General features: G+C 41.0%; 1 protein-coding gene across 5 annotated transcripts in view; it reads left to right on the top strand.

Moving 5' to 3' along the window:
- HOMER2 (homer scaffold protein 2) overlaps window positions 1-12,036 on the top strand; it is a 139,155-nt gene that overhangs the window by 39,261 nt on the left and 87,858 nt on the right. The window lies entirely within an intron of this gene.

The raw sequence follows: 12,036 nt of genomic DNA, 5'->3' as shown, positions 1-12,036 counted from the left end.
GTTGTCCTGGTGGCCTGAACCAGCTTCCTTGGGTCAGGGGCTTTATTGTGCCTTACTCCACATAAGTATCTGGAGTCATTTTACCCAGTGAGCCTTATTTATGAAGACTGCAGAGTGTTTGGAGAGAGCACAGGCAGGCCAAGAGGAATTTTGAGAAAGGGAGGCATGAGGGCTGTCAGCCAATATGACCTGGGGGTGGGGGGAAGAGAGGAGAGAGGAAGTTTGTTTAAGATGTTGGTTCCCATCCAAGAGACTTCACACATATGGCAGCTGTGGGTGATTTTACCAGAGGCACCCTAGCTGCGAGGCAGTGTTTCTGTAACATTTCCGTGATTCCTCAGAGGACTATGAAAGAGCTGATCTTTGAGCAGTGGGAACCTTTGAGGCTCTCAGATTTCATACTTAAAAAAAAAAAAATGGAAAGAAGGAGTTGGCAAATGTATGTCTCAAAATGGAAGATAAAAGGAATCTGGTAATTTTAACTCTCTCTGCCCCCCCTCCCCCAACACAAAACCAACCCAGCAAACTTGTGTGATCAAAAACAAATATTGAAACTGTGGTTGAGATCAAATAGATCTGTGGAAATGAAAATGTTTACTTTTAAAACCTTAAAGAAAATGTCAGAAATAATTTTTTGATTGTGGAAAAGCAGGGAGAATAGCTTGGGGATTTAGTTAAACTCAGAACATGTCTTCATGTAATTTTAATATCATTTTATAAATGTATATTATTCATTTCTTGTAGGTAAAGGCTGGTTTGTAACTCCTACCTACATCTGCCATTTTTAATATATCTGCTGCTTCTATAATTTATGTGAATGTACAAACCATGGTTGTAAATTGAGATTGAGCTAAGAGCAGGGTAAGCAGTTTAGACTGAGGAGGTGGAGGGAGCCATTTTAACCAAAAATAGAACCAATGTCATCCTTTCTGAGTGTTGTGTAGGATGGAGGGGGAAGAACCAAGAAAGGGCAGCCAGCAGGAAACCTTGCCATGGTCCTATGTTTTGTCATGGTTCTACTGTGTAGACATGTCCAGGAGTAAAGGAAAAAACAAAACAAAACAACAACAACAACAAAAAACCCAATCCATCTTAGTTTATCTCTCCCCACCTGACATGCCCTTCCTCCTTCAGACATTCATTGCCATTTCTCACTTCTCTTTTGTGAAGTGTTTTGCATTAAGTGTGTGGTCTCCCTGGTGAGTTTGTGCTGTTACTCCCCAAGGCAACTATTTCATATCTGCTCCCCTTTTCAGATCTCTCTTCCCTCTTCCTTACACATACTTCACCTCCCTTTTCATGAACAAAATAGCAGCCACAGACCAAGGGAAAGTCTTCGTTTTCCTGCCAGGCCTATAGTCTAGTGTGTAGCTGTCATTGTCTTCTGCCTGTTTGCTGGATAGCAATCTCTCCTGCTCCCCTAGCAGAGGCCAACTTTTCCTGGTGTAGCCTCTATCCATCCTCTCTCATCTTTTCAGAGGATATCCTTCCTTTCTAACTTCCTTTCTCTCCAGAGTCTTTTTTAGTATAGGAACATGCTTTAGTTTAGCACTGCCCAATAATTTTCTATGGTGCTTGAAATATTCTATGCCTACATGGTCTAGTAGAGTGGCTACCAGTCATGGGAAGCCACTGGGCTTTTGAAATGTGGCTAGTGTGATTGAGAACCTGAATTTTAAACTTAATTTAAATTTAAATCACCATGTATAAGCTAGTGGCTGCCATATTGGATAGCACAGCTTTAGCCTTTTCCATTTTAAAAAGGACCTCTCGATCCAACCTGCATCCCTTTCCTGCTTCTGTTCCACTTCTTTGTTCCCCTTCTCCTGAAGACATTTCAAAATATATGTTCAAACCCACCATCTCCACTTTCTTTTCCTACCATTTGTTTGTCCTCCTCCATCTACAGTATAGCTTCTGCTTCCTCCTCTGCATTGAAACTGCCAGATCTCTTCCCTTATCTTGTTTTACCTTACAGTGGCATTCTTCACAAATGGCCACTCCCTCCTCCTTGAAACAGCTCCCCTCTTAGCTCCTGTAGCACCACATTTCGCTGACTTTCCTTTTGCCTTCCTGATGTTTTTTTTTTTTTTTTTTTCAGTATCCCTACTGGCTGCTCCTTTGTCTCAAATGGTAGGGTTGCTTAGGGACTGGTCTTGGTTTCGTTTCTGTGTCAATACTTCCTTCCTAGGTAATAGTATCCTCTCCCAACTTATTCTCCCATTTCCCCATGATGTTATCTGTCAGTGACCCTCATTTTTTTTTTTAATTTCTAATACAGACCTTTCTCAGGGCTTCTGACTCTTGTTGATACACGGAGCTCTTGATATTCCTTGCAGTTCTCACCTTCCCTCTTGTCTTCTCCATCCTATTCAGTAGCCCCACTATCCCCTTATTTGCGAAGAATCATCTTTGTTTTTTACCTCCTACATTCAGTTGGTCCCATGGGTTCTACTTCCAATATATATCTGGAGAGTGCTCACTTCAACCCATAATCACAGATCCCATTCTAGTCCTGGCCATCATCACCTCCTTCCTGGAAAAACTTCCTAACATACCCCCTTCTGCTTTAGATTACCTCCAGTCCATTCTGCACCCAGAAGCTAGAATGACCAGCTTTTAAAATTGCAAATTTTTTAAAATTGCAAATCAGATGATGTTATTCTCCTTAAACACCCTTTACCAGACAAGATGCTGGCCCCTGCCCCATTTCCAGCTTCTCCTTTCTCCCTTTCACTTTGTCTCTCATTGCATTCTACTAACTCTTCTCCTCCCCAGGGCCCTTGAACTTGGTGTTTCCTCTGCTTGGATCTACACTTTCTCTTTCTTCAGATTTTGGTCAGGGTCACCCGCTCAGCCTTTCCAACCACCCCATCAAGAATACACTTTCCCAGAACTCTAACACAACTCCACCTTTGTATCCTACAATTGCTTGTCATGACACATGTGTAATCATTTATTTATTGGTAGACTGATACTGGAAGAAGACTTATAATCTTTCTTCTTCCAATATCAGTCTACCAACTTAGGGCCTTTCCTTTTTCACCATTGTATCCAGCACCCAGCACAGTACCTGGCACCTAATAGACCTTCAATAAATATTTTTTGATGAAGTTAGTACTTGAATGCGGTGGCAGTTTTGCTTGGATGTTTGCCTAGAAGTTGTGATAATTTTTGGATTACCTTTTATATAGCTTGATTAATTGGGAATTGTAAGGGCCAAGAGAGAAAGAGAGAGAATACAGTTTTCTTTTAATGTCAAAGCAAGCCAGTTAGCTTTCATTGTGATGTGGGTCAATTTTTGGTCTGTCTGCTGTCACCTGAGTATAGGGGTTTAAATTATATTTTTTATTCTTCTGTAAAAGGCTGGCAGAAGAGCCATCTTGTCTGCTGTTGTGACTTTTAGCTGATTTTGTCAGCTTTTACAAACCAGATCTATTGTATTACTGTTTGGCTTCACTTTACACTTATTTTGTTTAGTCAAGATTGCCTTGCAATGTATGAATGTCACAATCTTGGTAATCTAACACCTCTGGCTGCCTTTCAGTAATCTATACTGATTAACTTTCTTTTGATGTTCATTTCTTCTTTAATTTTCCATTCTTCCTGAATCACACTGAATTATATAGTTCCTACAAATTATAGAGTTTTTCTTTGGGGTGTGAGTTAACTAAAATGGATATAATTTCTCAGATATATTGAAGTAAACTTGTATTGCCTTGGTCCTGTTGTGGGGTTTTTATTTATTTAATTTGTTCTAATTAGTTATACATCACAGCAGAATGCATTTTGGTTCATTGTACACAAATGAAGCACAACTTTTCAACTTTTTATTTCTCTAGTTGTACATGATGTATAGTCGCACCATTTATGCAGTCATACGTGTACCTAGGGTAATGATGCTCATCTCATTCCACCATCTTTCTTGGCCCCATGTCCCTTCCCCTTTTTCTCTCCCCTTTGCCCAAAGTTTCTCCATTCTCTCCCCACCCCCAATTATGGATCAACATCCACTTATCAGAGAGAACATTTGGCCTTTGGTTTTTTTGGAGATTGGCTTACTTCGCTCCACAAGATATTCTTCAACTCTATCCATTTACCTTCATATGCTATACTTTTATTCTCTTTTAATGCTGAGTAGAATTCCATTGTGTATGTATACCACAGTTTCTTTATCCATTCATCTATTGAAGGGCATCTAGGTTGGTTCCACAGTTTAACTATTGTGAATTGAGCTGTTATAAACATTGATGTGGCTGCATCACTATAGTATGCTGATTTTAAGTCCTTTGGGTATAGACTGAGGAGTAGAATGACTGGGTCAAATGGTGGTTCCATTCCAAGTTTTCTATGGAATTTCCATACTGCATTCCATAGTGGTTGCACCAATTTGCAGTGCTACCAACAATGTGTTGTGGAGTTTTTAAACTTAGGTTCTCACAATCCCTTCATCTATAAGGTGATTGGCAAGTGCTGTTGGGGATCCAGAGATGAACAGATCTAGTTAGTTCTTGCCTTTGTGGAGTTTATATATTGAAAAGAAAGTTAAGCTCCGTACACAGCTTTGTGTTTAAATGCCATGAGTTTAAATAAGATTTTACAATCCACGGGTATAAGAGGTGGTGGTGGGTGCCCATCTCTTTGGGGAATTTAGGAAAGATGCTCGTGTATACTATGGGGAGGTGCTGGAAATAGCATTTAGAATCACCCTCATTCATTGAGATGACCATTTCCATTTTTATCTGAGTTGGGAAAATGTGCAGAATTTGGAAGGGAGTAGATGCTAAATGAGTATGTATTGAATGAATACTCTCTTTAGCTTTTTTGTTTTTTGCTTTGTTTTATTTGTAAAATACAGTTTATTAGATAATCATGAGGAAAGAAGATGTTGAGGTAGAATAAGTTGTAGATAGGGGATCCAGTTGGAAGACCTCACTGAGAAGGAGGCATAAATTACCTGAAGGATGAAGAGTGACCCATGTAGTTATTTTGAGAAGAGTGTTCCTGCAGTATGAACAGCAAGTGCAGAGTCCCTCAGGCACATGCCTGGTATGTTAAAGAACAATAAAGAGGCTGGAGCCAATTAAGTGAGAGGAGGATTAAAGTTGAGATCAGGGAGGTAGCCATGGCCAGAACATGACTTTGGATTGACTTTTACTTTGGGAAATGTCATCATTCTTGTTGGAACAGCTCTGAAACTCCTGGCCTTGAGAATTGTTAGGATAGAGTCATAGAGACTATGCCACTCACATAGTCTGCTGAAGGGGCACTCAGAGCAGAGCAGTTTTTTTTTTTTTCTAATGGACTCAATGGTTTGTATAAATTATCAGGTTTGACTTGGAGTCAAATGTATGGTCATCCTTAGCAAATTTATCAGAGCTCATTCATTTCTAGCTCAGTTTTATGGCCCTGCCCTTGTGTTGCCTTTACTTTTCTCCTCTACCACCAAAGATAGCTTTGCTTTTTTTCCCTAATTATAAAAACATTACACATTTCTACTAAAAAATACAGCATAAAGGATGAAGTGAAAATTACTTGTCTTCCCACGTCTTAGGGATAACCCCAGTCAGCATTTGGGCGTCTATCTTTGCAGGCTTTTTCCCATGTAGATGTGACTGTGTGTCTAAGTGTATGTCTACACAGAGCAAATGTATTTTTAACACAATGGAATCATCTCATACATCTGTTTTGTAACATAAGTTTTTCAGCTTAAAATATCTCAAGTGGACATCTTTTCATGCCAATAACTATAAAATGCAACATTATTTGTATACACACCTACTTCTATTTTGTCATTTTGCCAAATTATAGACATCTTTGTAAACCTATATAAATCCTTTCTAGAACAAGGCAGGGTATTTTTTAAAAAAGATATTTTGACAGTCATTTAAAGTAGTTGTTTGTTTTAAATGAATTACTGAAGGAAAGAAATGATGGAAGAGACCAAGATCACAATTAACATTGGGTAATTTGCAGTGTCTGTGTAATTTTGGGTGAGTCACTGTTCCTTAGTGAAGAACATCAAGTATTCATCGTTGTTGCTAAGGATGGTAGGTGGACTGAGACCCAACTACTCAGATTGTTTCTTTGTTTGGAAATATCAGGGCAGAGTAATTCTGCTTTAAGAATTGAATGAGAAAGAGACTCTTTGCAAGCTGAGTACCAATGCCCCCACCTGGAAGGCCCCCTTATACTTCAAGGGCTCTTTGTCGGGTATATATTACACCCCTTCCTTAAAGGAGAATTCCCTTAGTGACAGAGACATATACACAGAAAGGACATTATATGTTTCAATTGTAAGGCAAATTAAAATATATATATATTTTTTTAAACAATAAACCCTAGCTAAATTCGGTAAAGTATCACCTCAGCCAGCACGGACATCCAAAACCTTTGGAAAAGCATTTACCTTGGGTTCACAGGTTGGAGCAAGGGCTTCTTTTCCATTTGACAAGAATAACTCCCTTCACCTTTGTCAAACATGAAGCAAACAGCAGACAAATTGCACATTTACAATAGAGAAAAGGGATTTTTCAGAATGCCAGAAGTCTCTGGCGTACGAAGTCCTGACCTTATAGATCCTGAGAATTACAATTTGCTTTTCACCAGTGTGAAAATAAATTGCGCAAAAAGATGCATCATGAGGAGTTGGGGCAAAAATATCCCGATTTGCCTTAGTTTTGATACTAGGGTCTTTTAAGCACTGCTTGTTACGTGTCTGCATTATCTAGGTATTGCGCATGTAGGCTGCCCCTGGGTTGTATTTATAGGTTTGGAGGTGAGAGCTGGCATCATGAACCAGTTTCCTAGCAGGGTGCATTCTGTGTGGGAAGAGCGGCAGGATGGAAGCGTCTCTAAATGCATGATGAAGTCTCCAGTAGTTCTGCCACCGAGGTGCTGTTAGTCATATGGTATCATTCTGGTAGAAATTATTTAAATTATATTTCAAATTAGCTTGCTAGAATAAAAATATGCTTGTGGGGAACACATTTAGACATTTGTCAAAGACTAGAGAGATTAAAAAAAAAACATTTTTCACAAGCCTGGTTCCTTTGAGAACGCTGTGACCATGACTTCTACCTCTGTGTAGACAGGTTTAGGATAAGGCATTATCCATAGCCCAAGAAGTTAGCCTGTTAAAAAGACCTTTGGTAGACAGGTGACTCTACCCAGAGGAGGGCCAAAGTGGGCTCCCAGCTATGCATGGGGCTGTAGCAGCCCCTTTCTTTTCCCTTCCTGAGGGAATCATAACCTGTGATGTGAACAAGCCCAGACAGCTCTTGATAACCTGCATCTCTGGGGGTATCCTGTCTGTGGGTTATGGGGTTGGGACTATCCACAGGGGCCTAATTAGTGAGGAATATTGCAGACCCCACTACCTGTGCATTATATCCCTTTTGGGATCTTTAATTGGGAAACCTTTTAATTGGAGTTGTTCAGATAAATGGAGAAAAGAAAGTTGCTTTGGCTTCTGTTGTTCTGGGGAAGGAAGGGTGATAGAGAAGGTCCTTATGGGGAAATGAAATGGAACCTGTTCCAAGATGCTCAAAAGGGCAGGAAAAGAAGCTCCCAATGGAGGTGCATCCAGGCATATTTCAGTTTAGCTGGTGTGAAGCAGAGCTTTCTAATCCTCTGAGTGGAGTGAGGATATTTGGCTGTTTGATCCTGAGGTAAATTCATTGTCACCTGCCAGGGGACCTAGAAGGGGTGGTTAAATACACTCAGGTCCAACCCCAGCCCCTTGGCTGTCAATGTAAGCTTGGATAAGTCATTTTATTTCTGTTAAGAAGCTTTATTGTCTGCCCCACACACACCTGTATTGGGCACAGACCTCAGGGTTTCACTTATGCTAAGCAAATTCTCTACTACTAAGCTGTATCCCCAGCCCAAGCTTCACTGAAATTATCTGTTACATGATTGAGATGATTAAATAGAAGATGTGTGTAAAATGATGCCTGACACATAAGTATTTACTAAATGGTGGCCAGGTAAATAGTACCATCATCATTATCATCATCATTTTTACTTTGAGTGGCTAGTGGCTCTTGGGGTGCTTCTGGAGTAGTTGGAATTGAATACTTCTTAATCCCCTCAGGTACTCTCTGGGTCCTCACCTATTCTGTACTCTCCTTTGAGATCATCTACTCATTTCTTTCCTGGTCTTGAGCAGTGAGGGCTAGAGTTGGTTTCCTGTCATCAGGTGACCAGACAACATGAGGTTTGCCCTCTGAAGTGTCACCTCATATCACTAAGCCTCAGGTGGTGCAGGTAAAGAATGTCACTGGGAATGTCAAGAGAACTGACCTGTATATACCAGTAGAAAAACTAGTCTGCCAACTGATTGCTTTCATTGGGAGGTGCACGTGGGACAAAAGAGGAGGAATTTCTCCCTGTTGTGGGCATTGGCCTAGTGATTTGTGTTGTTGTTTGGGGAATCCTTAATTTGATCATTTATATATTTATACGCTTATTCATTCAAGACATAGTGAACATCCACCAATAGTGGCCTTGTGGTAGGTACTGGTGTAGGTGCTAGGAACATAGTGATGAACATCTTTGGCTCTATGATGCATATAATCTAGTGGAGGAGGTAGACATCAAACAGACATTACCTAATATTTAAGCATGGAAGAATATGATGCCAGGAGCCATGTGGAGTGTTCAGTAGATTTCAAGGTCTCATCTCTTCAATCCCTATTTATTCATATGAATATGAACTCTTTTCTGAGCACCCTTCACTAACTCATATTTCTTTTATTTTTCCTTTCTTTTCTTTTTTTTTTTTTTTTTTTTTGTGTGTGTGTGTGTGTGTGTGTGTGGTGATGGGGATTGAACCCAGGGTCTTGTGCTTGCTACAAACTGAGCTGTATACCCAACCCTTAATTAGATTTGTGGAGGTAATGTTTGCTCATGCCTGGTTCTTAGCCCCTGTGTAATTTGGCCTCCAGTTCTTTTTTTTTTTTTTTTTTTTTTTCTCGTGTTGTTGGGGATTGAACCCAAGGCCTCATATTCCTTCCTTGACTGTTTTACCTATGAACATCACTTGGATATATGCACCTTCTCTGGGCTTGGCACTAGGAAAGCCAAGCTTGACAGAACAAGGTTCTTACCCTTGTGAGGGAGATGGGTGGCGAGCAGATAATTAGGGCAGCAATATAAGCCTTATTATTGGACTATGAACAAGGAGGAAGTGCTGAACCCAGAAGTGAGTTAGAGAAGGCTTCCTGAAGGAGGTGACCTTCATGATGATTCTTGAAGGATGAGTAGGAGTTTCCCAGGCAGACAAAATGAGGAGGTGGGTGTTTAAGTGGAGAATGGTCCCCCAGGAAGCATTGAGGAATGGAGGTCAAGAACAGTGACCTTGGTCTCCGTCTTGGTTTGAGCATTCACTGGCTATGTCTGGAACAAGATGCTGAGCTTCCATTTCATCATCTGTGAAATGGGAATAACAATAGAACCAATACCATAGGGTTGTGTAAAGATTAAATGAAATATATTTTGATGTTTTAGTATTAATTGTAGGCATAGAGGCAGGCAAAAAAGAATGTGGAGTACAAGATGAGTATGGAGAAGGTCCCAGGAAGGTAAAACTATGAAGGATAGACCTTTGGGTTAAGGCTTTGGGATTTAATCTTGTGGATAGCAGGGAGCTAACAATGGGTGAGGCCTGACCCAGGCAGTGGCATGCAGTGGCTTGGAGAGGAAGAGGTGATGTCAGGTGGGGTACAGAAACATGGACTTTAGTCTGTAGGCAGTGAAGAAAGAGTTTCCAATTTGAAGGGAAAAATAATACTTATTTTAGAAAAATTATTCTAGAGACAATAATGAGGGGTAGTATAGACTGAAGATATTGAAAATTAAGAGACCTCATAGTTAATAACCACAATTTAGGCAAGAAATGTTCAGAGTAGAAAGAATGGAGAGGACAAAGCAGATATAGCACAGATTTATATAATATAAGCCTTCCCCTGTTCTGTAATGAGTTGAGGCAGCCTTTAGGAATGTACATAAAAGAGAAACAGATAGTAAAGGTCCTAACAAGAATGGAGAGGTAGAAACCTTGAAGGTCTTTCCTATATAGTTGCTAAATTTGTACACAAATTGAGCTATCATTTAATGACAACATACTAGGTTGGCATCACCATGCAGAGGGCTATCTATACTCTCATTATATCTCATGTAATTCTCTTAGCATCTCTGCCTTCATAATTGGAGAAACCATATGAGAGATTTAGTAACCTGGCCAAGCTCTCAGCCAGGAAGTGGCAGAGTTGGGAATTAAGCTTGAGCATGTTAGAGAATAAAATTCATTTTTTGGAGGCCAGAGCCTTTTTGAGAGTCATGAGGGAGGTGGATTCACAGCCCTTGCTTGTTGGGGTGAGAGACAGAGGTTGAGTTGTCAGAAGTGTGGATGTTTTTAGGGTCTGTGACTGATAGTGGTTAACATTGACTAAGACTGGGAACATGAGGGGAGTTGTAGTTCTTTTGGAGCAAATGATGAGAATTTAGTTTGGGGTGGATGTGGTTGGTGAATTTCCACTTGTGGTGGGCCATCCATGGGGTTCCCTCTGTAAGTAGAAACTCACTTCTCACACTCAGCCATTAGGTTAGAGTCACATATACAGATTTGGGAGCCATCACCTCTGAGATGGATTTGACCATCCAAGGAGAAAGTAAGTTAAGAAGGAAAAAGATAGAACTACAGCTGAAAGGAAGAAAGACAAACCAGTGAATGAGACTGAGAGATGATGAGACCCAGATGGAGGCTGTTGTAGAAGAGGTATTGTAGAAGCCATGGGAGAGAGGCTGCAAAAGGGGTATGCTCAACAAGGTCAAAGGCCTCAGAAAGCTTAGAGGAGGGTGGGGACTGAGAACACTGTAAACTACTGAGAGTGGGATGGTAGGGCCCTGATGAATTTTGAGAACAACTTCAGCCACATGTGGAAAACAAATTCCTTTGTTGTCAAAATTCATTTAAGGAGTGAGTATGTGGGGAGCGGGTAGAGAAATCTAGCTGGAGAGGAGGGTGAACTTGAGGGTGAGTTAGAACTGAGGAAAGACTGATTTTTTTTTTTTTTTTTTGTGTGTGTGTGTGTGAATTGAACATGTTGGGAGGCTGAGGACAAAGAAAACGAGAGATTGAAAATGGTAGAGAAAGGGGAGACTGTGAGGCTGGAGGCAGGAAGGAACTAGTGCAGAGCTTAAGAGAAGGGGTTAGCCTCCAGAAGGGACCCTGGAGGATCATCCTCAGATACCAGGTGCAGGCACAGAGGCATTTTGAGGCTGTGGTAGGAAAGGAAATAAGGGAGCTGGGTTGGCTAACTTCCTTCTCTGTGTGACCCAAAGAATTGATCTGAGAACCAGGGGGAAGATCAAGAAAAAAGGAAATGGGTTTATATAGCTGCTTATAGGATCTGGGCACAGAGTTAGAAGCAAATACAGATTTATGAATACTTCAAAGGTCACTTGAAGCAAGAAGGTGAGATTCTACAGGTGGCCACAGTTAGATGGCTTGCCAATGTGCCAAATGACTTGGGAGGGGGAGCAGAGGCCATCAGTCCCAGACCAGAGAGTGGGTGCACAGGGATGGCCACGGACTCTGAGTGCTTCACTCTCTGAAGCTATGGGCCGACTTGTAAGAAGAGAGAGCATGCTCCATCCCTATAAGTCACCTCTCTGCCCTTGTATCTCCCTGTAGCCAGTCATTGTTCTCTTGTTAATAATTCTTCCAGACTTTTTCTAAAAAATGCATTAAAATTCTTGCCAGCATGACCTCTTTGAGTAATGCGATCTGTGAGTTTATTAACCTCTGTGAGAAGAGAATTTCTTTGCTCCATGGGAGCGGATAATCTCTTGGAGGGAGTGAGCATTAATGTGCTGACCTGGAAGGTTAGCTTGATAGCTGAGGGCAGAGACAGTGTAGGGGCAGTTTATCTGTGTCTGCTCTCCTCCCCCACACCATGTGACTTGGCCTGTATCCCACGAAAGATGGACTGATTGCTTCTGCATGTCACTGTCCCTCAGCCCACTCACTGA

Source organism: Spermophilus citellus (assembly GCF_964194105.1).
Source record: "Spermophilus citellus genome assembly, chromosome: 4".
Classification (NCBI taxonomy): Eukaryota; Metazoa; Chordata; class Mammalia; order Rodentia; family Sciuridae; genus Spermophilus; species Spermophilus citellus.
The sequence above is the reverse complement of the archived record's forward strand: the minus strand, read 5'-3'. Positions and strand labels throughout refer to the sequence as shown.